The following is a 25,531-nucleotide window of genomic DNA, read 5'->3' on the forward strand; positions in this document are numbered from 1 at the left end:
TTGACAGCTCCGCCCCTCTCTTCACCCGAGTGTCCAAGACATATGGCCACAAGTCCGACGACACGACCAAAAAGTCTATCTATCTATCTATCATTGGACATGGAGTTCTTCAGTGCAGCCTGGGTTCCATGGTTGCTGCCAGGAGGTGCTTCAGGGACTGGGGAGCCCTACTTCATGTGGCTTCCTTCTCACTTGGAAGTGCTTTCAGCCCATGTGTATGAAAGACTGGGAGATAAAAGGAGCTGTAGGGAGGTGGAGGACAACACTTGCTGGATGAGTGGAGGAGGACGAGTATTTCTCTGTGCTGTGCTTCTTGTACTTGTGATTGTGGTGTGGGAAACACATATTGGAAGAGTTTCCCATGAATAAACTCTCTTGTGCTTTTACACTTGTATCAGCCCCTGTCTGTGCTGGGTGTTTGGGGAGCTGGAACATCTTTTACTGGCCATCTATCGAGTGATTTATCGGACTGTATTGTTGCTTCCTATAGCCAGTTCAGTTACACAGAGAACACACTTTTACAAAGACAGTAGCATGAGAAATGCTGAATCAGCTGCCTTCTCGCACTAAGTCTCACATCTCACGGTAATAAAAACTTTTATACTTGATTGATATTCTAAATGTAGGAACGACTTCAATGGGCTGAGGCCTCGTGTCTTGCAGAACTCTTACGGAGTTTGTGCCTCTGTACCTCTGCAGCTGGTACTGTATTACTATCAACTGTTCTGAAGAGATATGCAAATAAGAATTACATCATATGGTACAAATGATAATAAACTTGAAGATGAATTTCAATAGGAAGTCAGTGAGAAAGTTCTGCATACCACCACCTTAAAAAGGTGGGATGTGATGTCATATTGTGACCGGCAGTGAGCGAGCGTAGCAACAGTGAACAACATGGCAATGGCCATAAGAAACAAACACAATATGGTGGTGATAACAGATAGCAAACACGCAATAACCCTAAAAGGGAATTAAGGTGAATTACAGGAGATTAAAACCTAAAACAATAACAGGAAGCTCATTTAATTTCTGGTGTTCCTGTTCTCTAAAAGTCCTTGCATTATCTATATATCCACAACCTCATCGGTGGAATTACTTGGAGGAAGACAGCTGTGGGTGACATTGTAGCAGTGCTACAGCTGGAAGGACTCCATTTCCCAGAAGCCCCAAAGGGGATTGCCCTCATAGGATGTCTCCTACAGGCGCAGGGACAAGAAGGGCCAGCGGGAAACTTGAAAAGGGACCAGAGAAGCAGCAAGAGGAAGATCTGTGTTTCTGTGTAACCCGTGTGTCCCGTCAAACATAACCACTGTGAAGACATTTGTACCCTGGGTCATTTCTTGCAAGGATGAATGGACTGCCTCTTTCCTGCCTGCCTGTTGTGTTAATAGTGGTGGATTAGTTGTCATGCGTCTTCAGAGGGAGCGCCCCCACAAATCTCACCCGCCGCAGCTCAGGACTGTGTAATTCCTTTATTATGGAAGATGTTCACGGGATCGTCATCTTTACACCATACCCTTTCATCTGTTTCTGCTTTATTGATGAGGACATCATCGTGAGTCAGTGTTACTCAACCTTTAAGTATTTGTGACCTGAGTTTTCATAACAGTTTTAATCGCACCCCCCCAACATTTTTTTTGAAATGTAGATGCATATTTTATTATACCTACTTAACTTTTATCGACATTTATCTAAATCTATATTTATTGTTCTAGTATCAAAATGTAGTTTAAGTTAATTTGTTTTGGTTTCAACAGATGTTTTCTTCATATTTTTGATTCTTGTTTTCTTTTTTTCACATCTTCGCACCCCCCTTTTTGTTACTTCACACCCTTCTAGGGGGGTCCGCCCCACAGGTTGAGAACCACTGTCGTGAGTGATTGTTGACTTAATATTTGTATCGCCGAAGGGGAAGGTTGTTTGATTTTTGTTGTTTATATTTGATTTTTTACTTAATATATTTTACACTTTTGTTCAATTTGTGGGATGTGCAGGATTGTAGTAACTACAGGGGGAGAAAATTAATGAGCTGCTACATGAAGTTATGGGAAAGAGTAGTAGAAGCTCGCTTAAGAAGCTCGGTGATGATTAGTGAGCAGCAGTGTGGTGTATGACAGGAAAGAGCACCACAGATTTGATGTTTGCTCTGAGGATGTTGATGGAGAAGTTTAGAGAGAAGACCAGAAGGAGTTGCATTGCGTCTTTGCGGACCTGGGGCCTGATGTATAACACCGTGCGTAGAACTCGCACTATAACATGACGTAAGCACAAAAGCCGAAATATGCTTATGCACAGAAAAATCCAGATGCAGGAATCTGTGCGTACTCCAACTTCCATGTTCTTCCGCTACATAAATCCCAGTCAGCGTGAAAACTAACGCTCGTGCACGCGCCTTATGTCCCGCCCCAACTCCTCCCAGAATTACGCCTCTTTGAATATGCAAATCAATATAAATCGCTCTTAAGCTCAGCCTTCTGTGAAAAGACAATGGGAAAAAGCACGGGGGAAAATATAAGAATTTCAGCGAATACCAAGTGGAGGCAAAAGAAAAACATACTATTTGTTTAAGTAAACCGTAATATAATCAACAAAAGGAAGGTGATCGAGTGACATAGCGTGTTGGAGAAACTTGAAAGCTCAGATATCAAAGTCACCGTGAAAAGGCGAGTCGTAGCCCACCGTCTGAGTGTCATATGAAAGCTTATATGGGTGTAGACAAAAAAAAAAAAATAGGCACACTTCAATCTCGACATTTCCACTTTAATCACGTAGTTTATTTTGTCATTAAAGTAGAACATCATAAACGTCATGTTAAAATCGTTTAATTAACCAGTTTCTCAAATCACCTCGTAATTAAAGTAGCACGTTAAATGCTTTGTTTTGTATTTGATCTTCTATGTGCTCTGTGTGTGTGAATAACTACTTGCTTCTTAAACCGGCTCTCTTGCTCTGACTGGACACAGAATCAATTACATTCGTGATATTACAGCTCTCTGAATAACTAAAATACTGAGATGTATACGTGATGTCATTTTCATGATGATAGGAGTTAAAGCACGTTATTAAACACGGGTTTCACGGCGCAGTGATTGTGTGCGACCTTCGATGAAATTATTTATTGCAGCAGTACTCAGGGGCAGCTCTAGGCAGAGAAAGAATCGGTGGCCCCTTCGCCCGCCAATGTAAATATGGTATCTTATGCACGGTGGATGGTAATGTCAGTTGCGGACACTGCATAGCCGCCTCGTGCTCATGACACAAGCATTTAACTTTTGCCGAAATTTGTCGCTTTGTTTTTAGCTGTGTTGTTATTTTCTCTTTCTGTTTTATATTCAATATATATTGTGTGACAGTTAGGGGATGCTATCGCTCCCTTGAACCCCTGTCCACGACTCCAGACACCAGGTAAAAGTCCAAATGATGACTTTATTAAATCGCCACAGTGCACAAAGCACCCTCTCCTCCACTATACTCATAAACCAATAACAAATCCACAATAAATCAATCCTCTGACTCACAGACGCGTTACCACCCTTCCACACAGCTCAGCTCACCATCTGGGAGCTCCCATAGTCCTTTCCCCAAGTAACCGATCACCACACAATCAGCTCTGTAATAGACATTAAGCCATCTGTAAGCTTAGAGCGCAGATTCTTCAAAACGTTTAAGGAACATTGAAATATCTTCGTAGTACATGTTTAATTATTCTATCCTTCACGACACTCCCAGTGAAGAATATAGATTATTTAAATGAAGTTAAAGTTTTACCAGTATAATATAATAAACATATTTTGCTGCATTTCATCTTAAATGATATCGTCATCATATGTAAATACGAGCTTTATAAAGTGGCTCAGGTTGTAAGATATTATAACTGCAGTGCAAGTTTACAGTGAGGTGATTGTACTCATAAGTCCTAACAGTTCTACAAGGAGCAATTGATTGAGTGCATTTAAAGTTCTTGGGATGAAACTGTTTCTGAACCGCGAGGTCCGTACAAGAAAGGCTTTAAAACATTTTGCAGTGGCTGAGACAGCGTGTCCTTAAAGCTGTATACCGATAATTCTCTTTCCGCTCAGCTGCTGCTGTGATTCACACTCAGATACAGGGATATCAATACTCCAAGTGGTGCAGTGAGAGTAATATGGAAAAAGATGATCCGCTGTGGCAACTCCTAACAGGAGGAGCTGAAAGAAGAAGAAGAAGAAGTGAGAGTAACAACGCTAAAACAGTTATGGTATTTGGAATACTATGGCTGTTCCCTGGACCATTATATTGTTACGAGTTAATTACAATCAGATGCATTACACTAATAAACACTATGCGGTTAGTTTCAGTATATTTATAAAGCCGCGTCAGGAAAATAAGGTGTAACCACACAGGAACAGTAGCACTGCTTTGACGCTGGGTGCCGCCAGTCTGCAAAACAGAGCGGAGGACTTGCCTACGACAAGGTATGAGGTACCATGGAAAAATGCGTGGCTTTACGCCAAGTGTAGGCTTTATACATCGTGATTTGAACGTGGAAATGTTCTTACGCAACATTTCTGTGCATACGCACCGTTTATACATGAGCCCCCTGGAGAAAGCATATGACAGGTGACTGAGAGTAGCTGTGGTATTGTATGAGGAAGTCGGGAGTGGTAGAGAAGTATGTAAGAGTGGTACAGGATATGTACGAGGGAAGTGTGACCGTGGTGAGGTCTGCGGTGGGAGTGACGGAGGGGGGATTACATCAGGGATCTGAGCCCTTTCCTATTTGCAATGGTGATGGACAGGCTGACACACGAGATTAGATAGGAGTCCCCGTGGACTGTGATGTCTGCTGATGACACTGTGATCTGTAGCGAGAGTAGGGAGCAGTTTGAGGAGACTATGGAGAGGTGGAGATATGAGGGGAGAGGAATGAAGGTCAGTAGGACCACCAAGACAGAATACATGTGTGTGAATGAGAGGGAGGTCAGTGGAATGGTGAGGATGAGGGGAGTAGAGATGGTGAAGGTGGATGAGCTTAAATACTTGGGATCAACAGTACAGAGTAACGGGGATTGTGGAAGAGAAGTGAAGAAGAGAGTGCAGGCAGGGTGGAGTGGGTGGAGAAGAGTGTCAGGAGTGATTTGTGACAGACGGGTATCAGCAAGAGTGAAAGAGAAAGTCTACAGGACGGTAGTGAGACCAGCTGTGTTATATGGGCTGCAGACGGTGGCACAGGAGACAGAGCTGGAGGTGGCAGAGTTAAAGATGCTAAGATTTGCATTGGGGGTGACGAGGATGGACAGGATTAGAACTGAGGACATTAGAGGGTCAGCTCAGGTTGGATGGTTTGGAGACAAAGTCAGAGAGGCGAGATTACATTGGTTTGGAGATGTGGAGAGGAGAGATACTGGGTATATTGGGAGAAGGGTACTAAGGATAGAGCTGTCAGGCAAGAGGAGAAAAGGAAGGCCTAAGAGAAAGTTTATGGATGTGGTGAGAGAGGACATGCCAGTGATGGATGTGACAGAACAAGATGTTGAGGACAGGAAGAGATGGAAGAAGATGATCCGCTATGGATCATAATCATCATGCCTAACGGGAGCAGCCAAAAGAGGAAGAAGTTCGATTCGTGTCTCTGTCTGTGAGTGTGTGTGCGATTCGGGCCAAGGCTGGGTGAATTCCTGGAATCCCCAGTGAAAAAATAAATAAATCACCGTCCTATCAATAGTGTGAATCTGAGCGGCACCGGACCACTACAACGTTTACAGCTGAATCTGTGTATTCACTTCTGCAAATAGAAGGGCATTTGTGGTTGAAATCAGACAGACGAGGTGGCGCTTTCCTTTTCTAGGCCTCGTTCAAGTTTGGAGAAAACACACTTTGAGACAGGTACAAATGTAGACATGCAGGATCCACTGCAGGCACAAAATCACGTGTCTCACGCTAAGTCTCATGCCAGCAGAATCTGAAAAAACTTCACCATTGACTGCATAATCGGTTCACTGCCTGGATGAGTTTTCTATACTGAAGACTGTTCACATCGCTCTATTGTGCAGATGGAGACAAGTGTGCATTCATTTAGTGTCCAGGAAGAGTCAAGTAAAGTGAAGTTGATCGTACCCTATAAATGGCTCTGGTGATGTTCTTGCTGGTTCAAGAATAAAGTGTGCTTAAGAGGCTTTTGGGGGCAGCTCTGGTCCTGAAACACGACAATACGTTCATGAAGTCGTGGAAGCCATGAGGAGCACTGCCTCTCCTCAAGAGAAGGTCTTTATGATCTTGGCAGTCATGCCCGGTTTATACCCACAATAGTTTATTTGACAAACAGTAAGCGTAACTTCAAGCCAATTCTATTGGAGCCAAAGGATTCCAATCTCTTATCCCTAAAAAAAGACGGATTCTGACTCTCATACCAGTCCCTAAAACCTCCAAATTTAAAAAGCTGGGGGGGAAAAAAAAGGGCTGGGCACTGAATGAACACGCCTGGCGCCGTAACATGATTATTCAGCACTTTAGGCTTTTACAGTTATTTTTCCTATGGAAATGAGCCAAAAAATAAACAGTAAGAAAAATATGCAGAAACTATTAAAAGTTCAAAATACGTTGGAAAAAAAAGAAATCTTTTATATTTTTCTTAACTGGAGGAGACTTGTGTGGTGAGTTATAATTGAATTTACTGGTGCATGAACTGCTGAAAATGCTCCGCAGTCCATTACTCGACATGGAGGAGGTTATTTTCTTTTCTCTGTGATATCAGGCTTTTGTCAAATGTTGTGTATTGTGATATTTTCTAAATGAATAAAAATTGCTACGGGGCGAGGGATGGACGGGGGTTAATTAACTTAATGCAGTCACTCCTCGTCTGAAGGGCTCTTCACACGAGCGGCACAGAGAGCCAGAAAATAACGCCATTTGCATCTGCAGAAATGAATGGAAGGAATTCTGGCTTTCAATAGTCCTTTAGCACCTCTGGATGAAAAGAAATCCAATAAACGTGACGGGAAAGTCAGGAGACTTGTTTATCTGTCACACGTGGAGCCTCATCTGTCTATGAATGTTATGGGGTCTTAGCGCCCTGAATGAAACTATTATCATGTCACTGTCTGTTATATAGTGCCTCTCACATCTATCTATCTATCTATCTATCTATCTATCTATCTATCTATCTATCTATCTATCTATCTATCTATCTATCTATCTATCTATCTATCTATCTATCTATTATATCGTGCTTCTCACATCTATCTATCTATCTATCTATCTATCTATCTATCTGTCTATCTATCTATCTATCTATCTATCTATCTATCTATCCTCTGAGCTTCTGAAAGGGAGCAGGTGCCAGGAAACACTGCTCAAGAGATTTAAGGACCACCTTTGCCTGTGGGATTTCACCAAAAGACCTAAAGGCTCTTGCCAATGACCTTCCAACCTGAAGGAAAACTTAAACTCATCTGCCATGTCCTTGATAGTTAATAGATGGAGGCAGAGGTACATCAAAGACAGTCAGCCATCCAGTTTGGGGAGTGTGCATGGGTCCAGGGCATTGCTGCACCCACCACACGACGAAACATCTTGGGATCCTTCTTTGTATCCCCCCAGGCAGATGTATCGTCCAGTTCCACCCTTTGGAAATGACCATCTATCTGCCGCAGCCATGTTTAACGTGGGCGTCCCCTTGGCCTGGTCTTGCCACTCGGGTCCTGTGAGCCGGATCACCCTCGGGTAATCGCGCCACATGGCCTTAGTGCCATAACTGATGTTCCCTCACAGTGCAGGTCATGTGCCTAATTAAGGACTCCGTGAGCGACACAAAGTCAAACCAGTGGGACCCGAAGATTCTCTGAAGAGACACAGCTTTGAAGGAGTCCAGTCTTCATCTCAGGTCACTGGATAGCCTCCATGTCTCACAAACAGGAAGCACCAGGACTCTAAAGACTTGGACCTTCGTCTTTTTGCAGATATCAGGAGCGACACACCCCTTTCCAGCGACCTCATGACCCCCCATGCTCTACCAATCCGTCTACTGACTTCATAAGAAGAGTCACCAGAGACATGTAAACTTCTTGACGAGGTCGACACTCACAGACACACAGTTGTTGAAAGGAGTGACAACGGACACCATTGAAGGAGTCGATCAAAACAGCAACAGCTACTCCTCGTGTATGGCAGCCATCAGAGCGACAAGACCAATAAAAGGTGTACCCACCTACAGAGATCTGGCCAGTCCCAGGTCCTTAGAAAGTGCCACTGAAATGCAGAGTTTATGCATTAAGATGATCATCATGCCGGAGAGACGACGTTCTACACGGCTAACCAGATGGGCTTCCTCAAATCAGGACCAGAGTGCCGCCGTGCAGCGGGCGATGCCTCAGCACCACACCAGTTCAAATCCCCTACAGGCCTGACCCCATTGGCTCTCTGACAGTTTTGACTCATCTGGGGAGGAGGCTCCTGAGGGCTTCTTCCCCCCATCCCCTTCATAATGCGTGTGGCCTTCTTATGGGCGGCTGCTGCGGGGAGCAAAAAGGAGTCCTGTCTGTCAGTTCAGAGCTGTGTGAAGTTTTTTTGACGGTGGCAGGAGTTTCAATCCTGTCACCAACCCCCATGATTTCCCTGAAAGATGGAGGACCGCTTGCAGGGCCGGATGCAGTTTAACATCACACCCAGAACATCGAAGAGAGAGAAGAAAAAACGCGGGTGGCCATAGCCGAGGGCACCATTGGTCCACTGAACTTCCAGTGTATAGAAAAGTCTGATCTCGACTGGGTCTGCAGCGCCATCGCAAGGCCCACATGAGAGAGGAGACAAGTGAAGGGAATTTATGGGTCCACTTTCGAAGCCAAGTGTTTTAAAATACCGGATATACTTGCGTTAAAGTTGGGCCTTGATTTTTACCGTATAATTTCCGTTATTTGATAATGTCGGTTGTATGAGTCGAATGAGGAAAACTCACGCTATTGATCCAAAAGTTTACGATATGCTAACGCATGCCCACCTGAGAGAATAACCACGGAGCACACGGCCTTTATTTTCTATGTGTTGTGCCTATGTGACCACAAAGTAATACCTGAAATATTCCGAAGTGACGTTTGCACTGTTTTGTGTTGTTGTATCTCACACCCTCATACACCTTTATCGTAAGAGCATCCCTTATCTACGATGGAGCGTTCAATCTGAAAAAAATGTGAAGCTGGTTTTAAATTAAAGTCATTGAAGTGGCAAAAGAAATTGGTGACTGCGCTGCTGCAACAAAATTCAATGCCTCTGAGAAACTGGTGTGAGATTGGAGGAGGCAAGAAGATGTAAAAAGCCAAAAAAGAAAGGGTCACATTTTTGAACGGGCGTATAAGTCAGGGTCTGGTTTTATGATTGACATTTTGGGTTTCAAAACCTGACTAATACACAAGTATATATGATCATTACAAATATCCATCCATCCATCCATCCATCCTCTTCCGCTTATCCAAGACCGGGTCGCGGGGGCAGAAGCTTGCGCAGAGATACCCAGACTTCCCTCTCCCCGGCCACTTCTATCTATCTATCTATCTATCTATCTAGTAATCTGATTAATATGTGATTAAAAATTTAGGTCAGAGATCAATAATTAACCCTAAATTCTTTACCTCCATCTGGACTTTTAATCCTAATGCATCAGGTTTATTTCTAATACCCTCATTATATCCATTTTTTGTAAACCATAAGCAGGATTTTAAAGTCAATTCTAAATGACACAGGTAACCAGTGTAGTGATGCTAGGACTGGTGTGATGTGCTCAGATTTTCTTTTTCTAGTTAAGATTCTAGCAGCTCCATTCTGCACTCGTAATCGATTTATGTCTTTTTTGGGTGGTCCTGAGAGGAGTGTGTCACAGTAATCTAGTTGACTGAAAACTAAAGCGTGAACTCATTTTTCACCATCTTGTAAGTGTCTAACTTTTGCTATATTTCTGAAATGAAAAAATTCTGTTCTAGTAATATGTGATTTAAAATTCAGGTCAAAGTCAATAGTTACCCCTAAGATTAAACACACCAAACACACAAATATATAAAATGACTCTTATTTGCTAGAATAACTAATTACAAACACAAAAAGTACTAAACAAACCCCATGAACAAATGCCCACACAACCATATTGACAGTCCTGGAATAAAAGTCCTTACTGTAAGACATGGAAGTGATTCTGGAAATGGAGACTACTGTTGAATGATGGAAAGAAGTGCAGAACGCTCCTATTCAATAAACTGCTTCCCGGATCATGGATAGTAAATTTCTTCTTGGGATTAATAAAGTATCTATCTATCTATCTATCTATCTAGTGGAATTCTGTCATTATGTACTAATAGTCTTCGGAGGTGTTCCTCTTGTCCAAGAGCATCGAAGGACTGGATTGGGAGGAAAAAGAACCCACCAGCGTCCTTAAATCCGGTGGCCGAGCCTGCACCATCCTTTTCCGCTACGGATGTCTAGTAACTGAAAAGGTTTGGTAGCTCCCACCACATCCTTCTCGTCCGGTTTTATTTATACAGTGCGTACAAACCACAAACTACAAATCCCACAAGCCCCTCCACCTCAGTGCAATCCCATTCAAAGACACCAACGCCAATTTACAAAGAGAAATCGGTGCACCCGGTGTTGTCATTCGCATGTAACAATCACTCAACAGGACATACTTACAGAGAAATAAAGCTTCCTAAGTGGCCCCCTCTACAAAGTCCATAAAAAAGCCAGCAACTGATAGAATGAAATGATGGAGATGGATAGTCCAGAGATCAGCTTGCTGTATGTGAATGTAAAGATCAGTCCCACCGGGATCTCCTGTTGGGATCAGGACCACTCCTTTCTTTGCAGGTCGACTACCAAGCCTCATACTGTCCTCATGTAGCAGGAAGACACTGAACAGGAGACGATCCAGGACAAGACAAGAATCCACAGGTATTGAACGGAGAGGCCAAGCAGACGGGTGATTCCAGACACCAAACAACAAATGACTCTCTTCATCTTTATAACTGGCCTTCTTTTAAAATCATGGGCCGGCCTTCTTGTCCCCAGCAGCCTCTGCACCCTCAGCAGATGACCAATCAGAGCCACTCCCTCAGCAGACGACCAAGGACTGCTGGGAATTGGATTTTTCACTCCCCAGTAGCGCCGCTACACAGTTACATAAAGACAGGACAGAAGGATAGAAATGGTTTATTCTTCAACTGGGCACCAACAATTGAACCTTAACAGCCCGATGCATTGGTTAGCATCCCCACAAATCCTCGGTCTGAAGGTTCACCCCGTGTCTGCATCGTCAAGGACTACACTTCCCTCAAATATCATCCTGTCTTGCTCTCAGTGCTGCTGGGATAGGCTCCTGCACCCCACTACCCTGAATTAGGATTAGCAATGTTACGCCATGTCATGTCCTCCTACATTCTAAGATTTGTCCCATGGGTGTAAAGTAAACTGTCCAGACGTAATTCCTACTAACATGGACAGAGCAGTCACACGTCCCACTAAGGTGATGCCAGCTGAAAACAGAAGGGGTTTTGTGATTGGGACCACTGCCTGCTGTCCAATCTGCTGAAATTCAAGATTCAGAAGATGCCACCGCGCCTTTTTAGAAAACGTAGCACGCCTATGGCTGGCCCGGCTTTTCCCCTTCAAGTAAATGTGATTTGTAAATTGCTATGATTAAAAGCTTTGGAAATGCATCTGCAAGGTGCCGGGGGACTTCAAAGGACGTGATGGCGGGGCTGCAGGGACGGAACAGTGGCAGAATGCAATTCACGTTTCAGATGTCTGGCTGGACGGCCGACAGAAGTCCACTCTCCCGGCATGGCTGTCCTCTGATGACCATCCGAGAAGAGTGTCCTCATGCTTTCCAACGTCTTTGCCGTGTTTTTGTGTCTTCTAAATGGGGTGTTGACTCTTTGCATGTGAGCTCAGTTGGATAGTAGAGCGTGGGAGACATGCATGTGTGTGAGTGTGTGTGCGTGTGTGTGTGTGTGTGTGTTTGCTCGTGTGCAGGGCAGGACCATCCAGACCCTCAATGCAATGAAAAGATCAAGGGGCAGACAACAAATTCTGAGTTCTTTCTACTTATTCACATTAGATGGCTTGGAAACCCAGCTGGATGGTCAAGAGGCATGCTGGGAACTGGAGTCCCGGAGTGCAGGCCTCTTGGGTTCGGTGGATTCCCCCAGGGGCTGCTGCAGGGATGTAGAAAGCTCAGTTTTATAGGACCTACACCCGCTTCTGATGAACCACATCCTAGCACCAGAAGTATCCCCGGGGTCTGAGATAAAAGGATCACTCCGGAGAGTTGGAGTTGGGAGTGGAGGACGGACAAAGCTCTCCTGGGAGCGATGGAGGAGAAGAAAGAGAGATGGAGAGAAGGAGGAAGAGCTGTGTGGTGGTTTGTGGAACTAAATAAAGAAGCCTGGCTGATGCATTTGTACACAATAAACCAGGACTTGTGTCTGTGTGGTGTGGTCGGGTCCAGGCTTTGGGGGGGCTGCGGCACCCCCCACTGGTCACAGTGCATACACTACTCAGATGAGTCTGTTTGGAAATGGTGACCATGAGGAGACACGTATGTGTGTGTGAGTGTGTGCCGGCACTAACCAGGATGTTGACTGTTAATGAACACAGTTGGAGAGCGGTGAATTGGAGATGAGTGTGTGTGTGTGTACAAATGTGTGTGCGTGTGTGTGTGTAAGCACAACACAGTAAGGAGAGCTTAGAGATGGCAATGTGAAGGACAAAAAGCAAGCCCAGGGTGTTTGAAATGAAATCAAATGAACTTCCCTACTTTGATGCATTCTTGTGTTTTTATGGTCTTGAAGAGGGTCAATGTGTTGTTGTAGCAGCGATGAGAACACCAAGTGCTGATGTTATAGTGCCTTTCATACTGCATCTTATTTAGTGTCTTTTATGTGCCTCTGTCATTCATTCATTCTGTCTAGACACATTACACAGTGATGTATCTATCTATCTATCTATATCTACTGTATTATATAGCACCTTTCATCTATCTATCTATCTATCTATCTATCTATCTATCTATTATATAGTGCCTTTCACACCTATCTATCTATCTATTATATAGTGCCTTTCATCTATTATTCTATTTATCTATTATATAGTGCCTTTCACATCTATCTATCTATCTATTATATAGTGCCTTTCATCTATTATTCTATTTATCTATTATATAGTGCCTTTCACATCTATCTATCTATCTATTATATAGTGCCTTTCATATCTATCTATCTATTATATAGTGCCTTTCACATCTATCTATCTATCTATCTATCTATCTATTATATAGTGCCTTTTCTATCTATCTATCTATCTATCTATCTATCTATCTATCCTTTCTGTCTGTGGAATCTCTGTCTGTCGATTACTCTGGTCTGGGTGGGCGTGGTTGTTGGTCGCAGGTTCGCTCCGTTCGTTTGGGTATCTGTGAGTATTTCTCGTTTTCTTTTTCTAACTTTCTTTACTATTAGTTTTATGTATAAAGATTTTTTTACTGATTTGCCATTTATTTGAAAGTATATAGTTTATTGTCAGTGGTTGTTGTAATAGTCGGACGCGGCTGCGGCTCGCCGCCATGGCCGCGTCCCGAGCAAAGCCTCCAGGGCTTAACCCGCGAAATTTTGAAAATCTTTCAAGGAAAAATGGAATTAAAGTGGTTGTGGACCCGATGGTTTCTGTTGAGGCGTGTGTTATTGAGGTAGCGAAAAGAGTTGGCTGTAAGAATGTGAAGTCAGCATCCCGAATGAACAAAACTATTGTAGTTTTTCTAAGCGACGAAGCTATGGTGCATACTATAGTGCAGGAAGGCCTGGTGATAAACGGCTCGCTAGTCCCGGTTCTGCCTTTATCGACTCCTGCTAAACGAGTTATTATTTCAAATGTTCCACCATTTTTGAAAAATGAGGCTTTATTAAATGAACTTCGTAGATATGGTGAAGTCATATCTGATGTGGTTATGATACCGCTTGGCTGCCGCTCACCGGATTTAAAGCATGTCGTGTCTTTCCGGAGACAGGTGTACATGATACTAAATAACTCGCGTGAGGAGCTTGATGTGGCCTTGAAATTTAAAGTAGAGGGTTACGAATATATAGTTTTTATCACTACGGAACAAATGAAATGCTTTAAGTGTGGTCAGACAGGGCACAAAGCGAGTCAGTGTAAGCGGGTGAGATGACGGAGAGCTCGGATATGCGGGACCGTCTGGTGTGCACAGAGAGCCCGTGATAGAACTTCAGACAACGAAGAGAATGAGTCGGTGATCAGTGATTCGGAAATGGAGGATCTGAGTTACGATTCAGATGAAGCGGCTGAAGATCAGAGTGAAATTACTGTAGTTCAAAGTATCACAGCTGGCCGGGACATGAAGCAGGGGAGCTGGAAGTGTCCAGCGGAGAGCCTGCGTTAGGAAAAACCTGAGGGCTGAAATGATCACGCCGCAGCGGCTAATGCCGGGCAGATTAGTAAAAGTAATGGGAACAAGAAGGCTGAAGTCAGCCATGAAGAGGAGGAGATGGTGGCTAAGGTGATACCAGGGGTCGAATATTATAAAGATGACCCTGCAGCGCTTCTCCAAAAACACCCACCGAGTATTGCCGCTCTAGAGACGTGCCCAAGAGATGCGCCTTCTCAAGGGGCGGAGAAGAGCGCGCTGGCTGTGCAGGCATTGACTGAAGAAACAACGCATGAGACGGGGGCCGATGGAGAAATGCTCGTTGAAGACAGTAACGATGAACACGGTTATGTTAAGCCGGTAACCAGAAAAGAAAAGAACAAATAACCAGTGGTGGGCGCGCCAAGAAGAGCACTAAGACTGAAAGTGCAGAGGCCGCCGCTAGTGATCAGCAGCAGACAGACGGCACTGAAATCAAAGCGAGAGAGGAAGGAGGGGAGGACGGCAATGAATCTGACCCGTCGATAAGAGTTGATCTGTCATCTCACTCGAGCTTACACGAGGCTTACAGCACAGAAAGCATTTTGCGCTTTTAGAGTTTTAGAAGGGAAGCGGGGGTCAGTATAGTCGAACACTTTCCTGATCTCCATCAGTTTCTGAGCTCGGCGAAGCAAGTGCGCGGCGGGCTGCTGAATTAGGTATGACCTCCAAAGAGAGAGTCCGATTAAAGAATATCATAAGCAAAGTGAAACGTTCACTAGAAGCACAATCATGATGGCAGTTTTAATGCGATTACCCGTTTCTTTGGTTAATGTAGTGTTGTTGACCGCCACCTTATTTTCTTTTAAAATGCCTGTCTATTCCTGTGCTCTTTCAATATAAACGGCTGCAGAGATCTAGTAAAAGAACGGCGCTATTTGAGCACTTAGCGCAAAAGAATTAACGTGGTTTTCCTTCAAGAGACCCATACTGACGAGGCTAATCAGTCTGACTGGCACAGAGAGTGGCCAGGGCTGGCACATCTTAGTCATGGCTCAAATCTCAGTGCAGGAGTCGCGATCTTATTTTCTAAGAGTTTTGTACCTGACAGTGTTGTTTGTACTGAGTTAATCCAGGGGAGGCTGCTGAAGGTAGAAGCGCAGCTGGGAGAGAAGAAGTGGGTGTTCATTAACGTGTACGCCCCAAATGTAGGGATTGAGAGAACTCACTGCTTCTCAGTTTTAAATGATGTCCTGGGGACATGTGACAATGATGAGCTGGTGTTTGTTGGGGGCGACTTTAACTGCACAGAAAATGCGCAGCTGGACAGGAATGGGCTAGAACGCACCGGGTCCGTCCAATCACTGAGGTCTGTGGTCACCAATAATAATCTCCTTGATATTTGGAGGGATTTTTATCCGGGGGTCCGGCAGTATACGTGGGTGAAGAGCTCAGCTGGGCTGCTGTCTATGGCTCGACTTGACAGAATTTACATCCAGAAAAATCACAGGAACCTCATAGCTAACTGCTCCATTCTTCCAACTAGTTTATCTGATCACTGTCTTGTTTCCCTTCAAATCTCTTTTCTCTCTGCTCCTTCTGTTAAATCCTACTGGCACTTTAATAATAATCTACTGAAAGACCCCCACTTCATCAACTGTTTCAAATACTTCTGGACACAATGGAGATACAAAAAGAAGACCTTCTCTTCACTGAGGCAATGGTGGGATTGCTCAAAAACTGAGATACGCGTATTGTGCCAACAATACACCGAGCACACCACCAGGGATGTGAATGCGGCCATTTCTGAACTGGAGAAGGATATTGAGGAACTTCATTCAGTTTTATGTAATAACTTTGACGGCAGCATTTTGAGTCCCTCAAAACTAAGAAACAATTATTGATGGACCTTATAGACAAGAGAGTCAACGCGCACTCGTCCGCTCGAGAATGCAGTCGCTCACCCAGATGGATGCTCCCACGCAATTTTTTTTTAAACTGGAAAAAACAATTGGCCAAAGTAAGACCATCAACTGTTTAAAAAATGACAAAGGTCAAAACCTGCTGGAGCCTGAAGCCCTTCGATCCTGGGCACACCAATTTTACCAGCGACTGTTTTCTGCAGACATTGAAGAGGTACATTTAGAGTCGTCAGTTTTCTCCAGGACTTACCTCAGGTTCTAGATGGAGAGAAAGACTTCATGGAAACTACGATCTCTCTAGATGAGTTGACCACAGCGTTGAATGGGCTGAACATTGGGAAGTCCCCAGGAATTGACGGTTTGCCTGTTGAGTTTTTTAAAGCTTTTTGGTGTCACCTTGGCTGATCTGGCAGAGGTTTTCTGTGAAAGTCTGCGAGTGGGTGAACTGCCCCTTTCCTGTCGCAGGCGGTTATCACACTACTCCCAAAGAAAGGAGACCTCACGGAGCTAAAGAACTGGCCCAGTAAGCCTGCTGTGTGCGGATTACAAAATCTTCTCCAAGGCCCTGGCTAACCGGTTAGGAAGAGTCATGGCGAGTATCGTGAACCCGAGCAGACATACTGTGTCCCCAGCAGGTGTATTCTGGACAACATCTTCCTGGTTCGGGATGTGATTGATGCTGCCAGGCTCTTTGGGTTTGATGCTGGTCTTTTATCACTGGATCAGGAGAAGGCGTTTGACAGGGTGGACCACAATTACCTTTTAGCAGTGCTGAAGGCCTTTGGCTTTGGACCTTCATTCATTAAACACATTGGACTTTTATATCACAACGTTTTTAGTGTCGTGAAACTCAATGGAACACTAACCGCCCCGTTCAAGGTCACCAGAGGGATACGTCAGGGTTGCTCTCTGTCCGGTATGCTCTTCTCGCTCTCCATCGAGCCGCTACTACAACAAATTCGCATCCGCCTTCAAGGTCTGAACATCCCTCAGTGCCCGAATTTACAGCTCAAGGTGGTCGCGTATGCTGATGATTTAACCGTGTTCATCTGTCATCCTGGAGACATCACGGAGCTGAAACATTGCCTGGATGAATTTGAAAAACTGTCATCGGCAAAAATTAACTGGGACAAAAGTACCGCATTTTTAATTGGCAACTGGAGGGATGGAGACCCACCGGGCCTACCTGGTGGCCTTAAGTGGAACAGAAGAGTCTTCAGATACCTGGGGTGTTTTAGGACAAGGAGGAGTAGCTGAAGAAAACTGGGCAGACTGGGCGGAAAAAGTTCAAGCCAGACTGAAGAAATGGAAGTATCTTCAAAAGGAGATCTCCTGTCGAGGCAGGGTCCTCATTATTAATAACTTAATAGCCTCCATGTTCTGGCATAAGTTACAGTGTATAGACCCTCCAATATCGGTCATCAAGAACATCCAGGCAATACTTTTAGATTTCTTTTGGGATGGCCTGCATTGGGTAAAGCGCAGTGTCCTGTATCTGCCTGTAGAAGAGGGCGGTCAGGGACTCATTGACTTGGTGAGCAAGATGGAGGCCTTTAGGTTACAGGCATTACATCGGCTCTTATACGGCCCTGAGCACCTACCATGGAGACAGCTGGCCTTTACCTTATTTCGTGGGGTAAGGAATTTAAATTTTGCTGAACATTATTTTTATTACATTCTGCCAACGTTGTTGGGTCTGACCTGCCGAATTTTATAAATCTGCACTTCAGGTTTGGCACAGAAAGTTCAGAAGGACCAGGCTAAATCTGGAAAGTATTTTTGGTTCTTGGAAGAACCTTTAGTCTGGAATCCTCTTTTAGATTGTTCGTTATTATTTTCTGACTCATTCGTATCAATTCTTTTAAACAAAAGAATTTTAAAAATAAGACATTTATTTAATACAAATATGAGGTGCTGGCACACCCCTGCCCACCTAGCGACAGTCCTGGGGATCAGATCAGTACGCTTGGTTGACATTTTTCTTAGTCAAGTACAAACAGCACTGCGGAGGTCAGGAGCGAGTTCACTGTGTGACGAGTACTTCACAGGTGAGGGACACCAGAAGCAGAGATGACATCACCCACCATCATTGTAAGACCACACGTCACTGACCACACTGACAGACCTGGACACCTTCTCAGATTTGGGACTCTGGTCGAGAAAGACTTTGAACTGTTTAACAAAAAAGAACTTTATAAACTGTGTGTCAAAGTGACATTTTATAACCAACTGAAAGGGTTGCCAGATACTTTGTGGAGGAAAGAACTGCAGGTCTCAGAGAACATAACACCTTCATGGAGAGCTTTTATAAACTCCCGTTACAGAAAAGACTTGGGGATCTGCAGTGGAGGATAATGCACTCGGCCTTGGCCACAAACTCATTTCTGAATATAATTAACGCTTCAGAGACTGACCAGTGCCCGTTCTGTGACACAAGGGAGACCATCTTTCATATGTTCATTCACTGTGAACGGCTGAGGCCTTTGTTTATTTTCTTGGATTTAATTCTTAGTGGTTTTGGTTTTGGTCTCTCAAAAATTAACTTTATCTTTGGTATTAACTATAATCAAAAAAATAGGAATAAGTCTGTTCTTGGGAATTTCCTCTTAGGACAGGCCAAGTTGGCAATCCTAAAACAAGGAGGAATAAAGAGAAAACCTCATGGGGACCGACGCTCTGCTGCTGTTCAAAGTTTTAATTAAAAGTCGACTAAAACTCGAATTCATGTACCATAAACTAACAAACAATTTAGAAATGTTCAGCGACATGTGGGGGACACGACAGGTACTGTGTGCTGTGGAGGGGGGCAAACTGGTGATCAACTGGGAATGAAAAGCATTGGTGGGCTTCAACAATATGCTTTAATTAATGTGGAGTAGGAGGAGTGTAAAGGAGGATTAGTGGTGGTCTTTGTATTATAATGAATTGTTAATTTTTTATTAATGTGCGGAGTAGGAGGAGTGTAAAGGGGGGGCAGTGGTGGTCTTTGTATCATAATGAACTGTCAATTGTTTTGATTTTCTTATTAATGTGCGGAGTAGGAGGAGTGTAAAGGGGGAGTAGTGGTAGTTGTCTGATATTTACTTTTTGTTTATCTTGAATATTGGGGCTGTTTATCTTATGACTGTGTATATTGTTAATGTTCATAATAAAGGTCATTTTAAAATTAAATTAAATTATCTATCTATTATATAGTGCCTTTCATCTATCTATCTATCTATTATATAGTGCCTTTCATCTATCTATCTATCTATCTATCTATCTATCTATCTATTATATAGTGCCTTTCATCTATCTATCTATCTATCTATCTATTATATATACCTTTCATCTATCTATCTATCTATCTATGCCTTTATCTATCTATCTATCTATCTATCTATCTATCTATCTATCTATCTATCTATCTATCTATCTATCTATCTATCATCATTCGTGTTTTTACTCCATAAGGTGCACTTTGGTATTTGAGTCCATTCTTGCTTCTCATGGTGCAGGTGACAGGGGGCTGCAGGTTGGCCGGACAGGTAGTTGAGAACTGCACTGTGCTCTGTTCACATGATGACACGACTATGACTAACTATGACATCTACATGCACATGAGAGTAGAGAAGTGTGTGTGTGTGTTCAACTACACATGTACTGCACTGATGCTACAAGTAAAAGTGTGTACAGTATATGTGTGTGCTGGATTGACTGCGTGTGTATGTGTGTGTGTAAGCTAACTGGAGGGTCGATTCTCTGCCCATAAGTGCAGTTGGAGAGGAGATCATGGGGGACATTTGTATGTGTGTGTGTTTATGTGAGTGTGTGACTGCACGTGCCGACACTAACCAGGATGTTAATTGTTTGTTAATGAACACAGTTGGAGGTAAGTGTGTGTGTACAAATATGTGAGTGTAAAGCCAACTGGGGAGTTGATTCTCTGCCCATAACTACAGTTGAAGAAAAGACCATGGGGGACAAGTATGTGTGTCTGTGCATTGGTGAGTGTGTGTGTGTCCACATTAAGCAGGGTGAACACCATTGAATTGGAATGCAGGGGATATGTGTGTGTGTGTTTGTTCTTGTAAATGTCTAAGTGCAAGCTAACTGGGGGGATGACTTTCTGCATATGTGTGCAGTTTGATGGGAGACACGTGTGTGTGTGTGTTTGTGTTTGTCTGTGTGTGTCCACGCTAACCTGAGTGTTGACTCTTTGTACATAAACACAGTTGGATAGTAAAGAATGGGAGATGAGTGTGTGTGTGTATGAGTGTGCAGGCTAACTGGGGTGTTGATTCTGTGTTTTTAAGTTCAATTTGATAGGAGATCCTAGGAGATGTGTGTGTGTGTGTGTGTGTGCTTTTGCGACTGTGCGCACTACCTAAGTGGACAGGAGAGCATGGCCGATGTGTGTGTGCGTGTATAGCTGCACTTGTGTGCATTTAGTTGGGTGTTGACTCCACACGTGAGGCCCATGGCACAGGAGGGTCACCGGTGCACCTGTATGTGTCTGCGTGTCTGTGTGTTTGCAGGAGTGCGCCAGCGGACGTGTCTTTCTTCCCCAGGATTTTATTTCTACCAATCTGGTATGAATAGCACATCTTTCTCAGGGGACAAATGTGTTTCAAACGAATCAGCCAGAGTCCCAGTGCCATGGCAACTCCAGCTACTTCTTTCAATCCCGCCGTATATTCATCAGCTCGTTTACGTGAAGCGCTCAGAAATACCGAGGCATTCGCACCACGTCAGGCGTACCTGTCTGATCGGCAGACTTGAATTGTTTTATGAGTACAGACCCCTGTCCCACAAACACACATACACACACAGACAAATGAACAGATAAACAAATAAATAAATAACTCAGGCTATCAATAAATAATCCTCATTATAAACCCTCGAGGAAATCCAGTTGGGAAATCGCATTGGAACTGGGAACAAACAGGACGAGACGCGCTACACGCCCGATGGGAACTCGGCGGCTGATTAATAGGAGTCTGCAGCAAAACAACATTGTGACACATGATGCACGCATGTGTAGTACATGTTCAGGTACACACACACACACACACACTCATGAAAATGAGGACCCAGTGGGAGATACAGTAAAAACATACACATAGGCTCACACCTCTGATACATGCACACACACAAACTACACCCATATGTATCGATACCCCTAACCTTACACAAGAAGGCCAAGGCAAAAGGAAACACACAAACATGGAGAGTGCAAACTCACACATACATACTCTACTGTACACACACAGATACACTGACACACACATATACACACATGTTATAGATAGATAGATATATAGCGTAGTTGGCAAGATTTGATAGACAAATAGATAGCATAGTTGGCAGGATTCGCTAGATAGATAGATAGATAGATAGATAGATAGATAGCGTAGTTAGCAAGATTTGATAGACAAATAGATAGATAGCGTAGTTGGCAGGATTCGCTAGACAGATAGATAGATAGATAGATAGATAGATAGGGGAATTTCAAAATAGTTATAGTACTACTACTACCTACAGGACCACTACAGAAAAAACGCATGCTACACACACACTCACACATATATTAACATGGCACTATATAAATAAAATGTGCTATTATTATTATTATTGCTATTACATGTACAAAGGCAATCACACATGCACACACATACACATTTATGTACTGCAAGTACAAGCACACATACACACATTACACACCAACGCTATATAGACGTACACACACTGTCATCACCTGTGCTCTGTTTTATGTACTGAGAGTCAACACTGTGATTAGCGTGGATGCACACATTACTTATGTGCCAAAACAAACACTCACACATCTTATGTGATCTTCTATCCATCTAAGCTCATATACAAGGTAATAGTCCGCTTATCCTGAACACACACACACACAATACTTGCATGCTCTGCTATCCGACTGTGTTCATGTACAGACAGTCAAGACTCTGGTCAGTGTTGACACACACATCACATACGTGCCAAAACACACACTCTCACACACACACACACCTCCTGTGATCTCCTATCCTACTAGGCTCATGTACAGAGTCAACAGCCCAATTAGCCTGCACACACACACACTCATCTTGCATCCAAGTGTATTCATTTACGGACAGTCAATGCTGTGGTTAATGTGGACACACACAGACATGCACGCACACACCCACACACACACACTCAGAGACACTGCACACGCAGGTTCTCCTACACACGTTATATCCTGCTGTACACACACACATACTGTACGCTCTTACATGTTAACACTCACACACACATTATCCACAGATGCTCTACACATGTATACCCTCACACACATACTTTCCATGTCAAAAACAAACACACACCTCACACACTGATGCATAGACACTACTTGTGCAAATGCAATCACACACACACACATATGACGCCCCAATTATGTACCTACACGTACACTTACACACTTTTAATACAAATATCCACGCAGGTGGCTTTGCAGGAAGGAGATTGTGGATTCGCTTCCCAGGTCCTCTCTGAATGGAGAGCACTTTGAGAATTTAGAAAAGTGCTATGTAAATAATTAATTATTACTATTATTAAATGCATATCATACATATATATATATATATATATATATATATATATATATATATTGTAGTCCAGCCCGGCCGGGACGCCCAGGAGGACTGGAGGAGGGCTTGTGCCTCCTCCAGACCGCGAGGGGGCGTCTGTCCTGGTTATGTTGGGGGCCTCGGGTAAAGGGCTTGGAAGCCCAGTCCTGTAGGGGCCCGTGGCCACCGCCAGGCGGCGCCCCAGTGCCTTATTATCTCGGGAGCCCGCACTTCCGCCACACCAGGAAGTGCCGGGGGGAAGACGACAGGGGACACCCAGACGGCTTCCGGGTGCGCAGCCGGCACGTCCGCCACACGGGGTGTGTCCGCGGGAGATTGCCGGGAAGCAGCTGGAGCCCATCCGGGTTCCTATAAAAGGGGCCGCCTCCCTCCAGTTATGGGTGGAAGTCGGGTGGAAGAGGAAGGAGCTGGAGTGAGGACTGGAGGCGGCCAGGAGGAAAAGAGGCACAGGACTGTGTGGCCTGGACATTGGGGGAATCGGTGCAAGAGGCACTGGGGTTTGTTCACGATAATTTGTAAATAGTATTGTAAATAAACAGTGTGTGGTGGAGCCAACGATGTCCGTCTGTCTGTGTCCGGGTCCAAGTTCACAATATATATATATATTTTTTTTTTATTGGGCCTGGCATGAAATCAATTAAACCTGTCTGATAATTTTCTGGTTGGTTAAGCAGCTGAGGTCATTGTTAATCACTTTCAGCTGTATTGGTGTTCATGGACTTAACGACAGGTGCACTAAAGTGGCAACAATTAGAAAACCCTCAAAACAGGACTGGTTTTACATGTGGAGGTCATTTCAAGTTTCTCCCTCTTCATCTGTTTTGGCTGGTTTTCCACTCGTGCTAGTTTTGGCTTGAGTAATTATCTCTACTTGCAGCATGAGGCGATTCCTTAACCCTACAGAAGTTGCACAGGTTGTCCAACTTCTCCAGGATGGCCCATCCACATGTGCTGCAGCAAGAAGGTTTAATGTTTCTCCCAGCACAATCTCCAGAACATGGAGGAGATTTCAGGAGACTGGCTGTTATTCTCGGAGAGATGGAGAGGGCCGTAGAAGGTCCTCAACCCATCAGCAGGACCGATACCTGCTCCTTTGTGCAAGGCGGAACAGGCTGAGCACTGCTCGTGCCCTACAGAATGACCTTCAGAGGGCCACTGGTGTGAATGTCTCTCTTACAGACGAGAGCAGGTTCACCCTGAGCAGCTGTGATAGACATGAAAGTGTCTGGAGAAGACAAGGAGAACGATATGCTGCCTGCAATGTCGTTCAACATGACAGGTTTGGTGGTGGGTCAGTGATGGTCTGGGGAGGCATATCCATGGAGGGACGCACAGACATCTACTGCGTAGGAAATGGTGCTCTGACTGCCATAAGGTATCGAGATGAAATCCTTGAACCCATTGTCAGACCCTACACTGGTGCAGTAGGTCCTGGTTTCCTCCTAATGCACGACAATGCCCGGCCTCATGTGGCGAGAGTATGCAGGCAGTACCTGGAGGATGAAGGAATTGAAACAATTGAATGGCCTTCACGATCCCCTGACTTAAACCCAATAGAACATCTGTGGGACATTATGTTTCGGTCCATTAGGCGCCGCCAGGTTGCTCCTCAGACTGTACAACAGCTCAGGGATGCCCTCATACAGATCTGGGAGGAAATGCCACAAGACACCATCCGTCGTCTCATTAGGAGCATACCCCGACGTTGTCAAGCATGCATACAAGCTCGTGGGGGCCACACAAGATACTGAAAAGCATTTTGAGTAGCAGAAATTAAGTTATTGAAAAAATGGACTAGCCTGCCACATCTTCATTTCACTCTGATTTTAGGGTGTCTACACAATTGAGCCCTCTGTAGGCAGAAAACTTTTATTTCCATTAAAAGACTTGGCATCCTTTTGTTCCTAAAACATTGCCCTGCCGTTATTTGTATAGATATCCAACTTCATATTGAGATCTGATGTATCTAATGTGTTTCTTTAAAGTGTTCCTTTAATTTTTGTGAGCAGTGTATATGGTTTGGGGCAGCCACCCATGTATTGTATCCTGGCTGCAAAATCAAATGAATAATTGTGCAGAAAGGTACAGGCTGGGGTTCAGAACAGATCTGATTTGCTTGTCAGAAAGATTGCAGCTTTAAGGGAGAGTGGAGGAAATGATGTGATCAGTAGGGCCGGAGCTGGAAGTTTTGTCATTGGGGTTGGGGCCAGAAGTGATATCGTCAATTTTGGAGGAACTGGAAGTGATGTCATCGGGCCACACGCACATACACACACATATGCCCTGCCCTAGGGGACTGGAAGTGATGTCATCAGTGGGGTAAAGAACCAGAGGTAGTGTCATTGGGGCCGAGGCCAGAAGTGATGTCATCAATTGGGGCATAACCAGAAGTGATGTCATCGGGCCACACACACACACACAGATGCCCCGCCCTAGGGAACGGAAAATGATGTCATCAATGGGGACAGAACCAGAGGTAGTGTCATTGGGCTGGGGCTGAAAGTGATGACATCAAATGTGGCAGAACCGGAAGTGATGACATTGGGGCCGAGGCCAGAAGTGATGTCATCAATTGGGGTGGATGCATAGACACAGTGATGTCATTGGGCTACACA

The sequence above is a fragment of the Polypterus senegalus genome, chromosome 10 (assembly GCF_016835505.1).
Source record: "Polypterus senegalus isolate Bchr_013 chromosome 10, ASM1683550v1, whole genome shotgun sequence".
NCBI lineage: Eukaryota > Metazoa > Chordata > Cladistia > Polypteriformes > Polypteridae > Polypterus > Polypterus senegalus.